We start from the raw sequence: 2500 nt of genomic DNA, 5'->3' as shown, positions 1-2500 counted from the left end.
CTGCATTCGCTGGGTTCGAGAGCTTTCTGCCAGTCCAAACCCCCAGGCTCTGTGACCTTTCCACTTCGAGACATGGCCATTTCAAGACCCCTTGGTTTGTTGATTGCTTGGTTGATTGGTTGATTGGTTGATTGGTTGATTGGTTGATTGGTTGATTGATTGATTGATTGATTAATGCATTGATTGGTTGATTGATTGACCAATTGATGATTGTTTGTTTGATAAATCAAATAGATCTATGTAGTTCTTTTACCAGTGGGCTGTGTAGGTCATTGAAAGTGATCCTTAAACATTACAACAGCTGTATGCAACTGTAAAATCCCTACGGGAGTGAACAGCTGTCTGTCCTTAGAGAGCCCCGCCCATAACTCCGATCTGACAAGATGATTGGTCTATCCCTGGAAAGATCTATTTTTATATTACAATGTGAGTCATTGTGTGACATTTGGCTAATGATGCGGCAGGCCTATTATATACAAAGATAAATACGCAGCGCTGATAACAGGGCTTGCTCGTGTGTACACACACACACACACATACACACTAGTAAACTGAGGCAAAAGCTACTTAGCCAAGGTCAAAGCGACAGTTTCCAACTCAATTATCCACTAGCTAAGAGATCTAATCGGGGCCAGAATGAGAGAGGGAGCTATTAGCAGTAGCCTACTGAGGAATGGAGAAGAAGTCAATCCATGGGGTGAAAGACAGAGAGAGAGAGAGAGAGAGAGGGAGAGAGTGAGAGAGAGAGGGAGATGGAGAGTGAGAAAGAGACAGAGAGAGAGAGAGAGACACAGAGAGAGAGAGAGAGAGAGAGAGAGAGAGAGAGAGAGAGAGAGGATGTGTAATGATTCTGGGCCATATATGGGCCGGAACTTAGCCACAAGGGCCAGATCTGGCCTGTATATGGCCCAGATCCGGCCTGTATATGGCCCAGATCCACTTGCTATCTGGGTGGCCAATAGAGAGTCAGGTCAGGAGTCACAAACTTATGATTCCACACAACTTCTCTCTTTCATTGTTCTGTGGAACTGTGATTGAAATGTGAACACACACTCCGACCAAAACAGGGTCTGCAAACAGGGGACTCACACAATAAGATCCCAGAGGAGGAGATATATTGGCTGTGTGAGCTGGGTCTCATTAGGAGAAGGAGAAATGGCCTGTGTGGTCATTAGAGAGACTGAGTAAAGGGGTTGAGCTTTGTGTGTGTGTGTGTGTGTGTGTGTGTGTGTGTGTGTGTGTGTGTGTGTGTGTGTGTGTGTGAGAGAAAGAGAGAGAGAGAGAGACAGAGAGAGAGAGAGAATGTGTGAGTGTGTGTGTGAGAGAGGGAGAAAGAGAGAGAGAGAGTGTGTGTGTGTGTGAGAGAGAGAGAGAGAGAGAGAGAAAGAGAGAGTATGTGTATGTGTGTGTGAGAGAGAGAGAGAGAGAGAGAGAGAGAGAGAGAGAAAGTGTGTGTGTGTGTGTGTGTGTGTGTGTGTGTGAGAAAGAGAGAGACAGAGAGAGAGAGAGAGAGAGTGAGTGTGTGTGTGTGTGTGTGTGTGTGTGTGTGTGTGTGTGTGTGTGTGTGTGTGTGTGTATGTGTGTGTGTGTGTGTGTGTGTGTGTGTGTGTGTGTGTGACAGGGTTCGTCTGAAAGAGAGGATTAGGGACCATGCCGCTCCACTAGAGCAGGGAATCTACAGAAGGGTGCACACGACGACGCCCAAATCAGATTCCGGTCATTCCAGTCAGAAAACTCATTATGATTATGGTCCGAATCTGAAACAATTACATTTTTTGTGTTTTTTTTCCAACTCTCAGTTTCTCCTCATAGGTAATCACCATCCCGGAGACTAATAGAGGTGTGGACGTTTTGGTAAATTAGTTTCCTCATTTTATTTCAAAATGGCCTCTTGTTTTATGACAAGCTAGATGAGGTCATCGTCTTGAGAGCTCAAATCAAGCCATGTCTTTCTGGCAAATATAGTCTATCTTGATAAATTTTCTGGCCAATGACAAACCTTATAATTGAGTCCTACTGTATACAGTATGAAACCCTATGGTGATATAATAATAATTGCTATTTAAAAAAAAAAAAAATATTTAAGGAAATTATATTTTAGTCAGAAGCGGTGAGATCAAGGTTACTGTAGATCTTTCTATTCCAAAGCCTCGGTCTCTCCCTCTGTCTGGTCTCTCCCTCCCTGAAGCTCTCTCTCCGGATCCACAACCCCCTCGCTGTCTGACCTCTGACCTCTGCTCTTGAATAACCAGCTGACTTTGGGTGAAAACTGGAGCGTTCAACCGACCATGAGCAGACGCCTTCTTGCCCTTGGAGACGCTGGGGGGGGGTGTTGAAGGAGAAGGGGGTGGGGGGAGCGTAGGGTGAAAGGTGATATTGTTATGGATGAGGTTAGCGTGTGGGATGAGGTTATCATGTGGGATGAGGTCAGTATGGGGGGTTATCGCTTGCTTTCTGTTCCCAGAAAGAAGCTTTCCAACGCTGCGCGATAATGATGCCT

This window comes from Borostomias antarcticus (assembly GCF_949987555.1).
Source record: "Borostomias antarcticus genome assembly, chromosome: 35".
In the NCBI taxonomy this organism is placed as follows: domain Eukaryota; kingdom Metazoa; phylum Chordata; class Actinopteri; order Stomiiformes; family Stomiidae; genus Borostomias; species Borostomias antarcticus.
The sequence above is the reverse complement of the archived record's forward strand: the minus strand, read 5'-3'. Positions refer to the sequence as shown.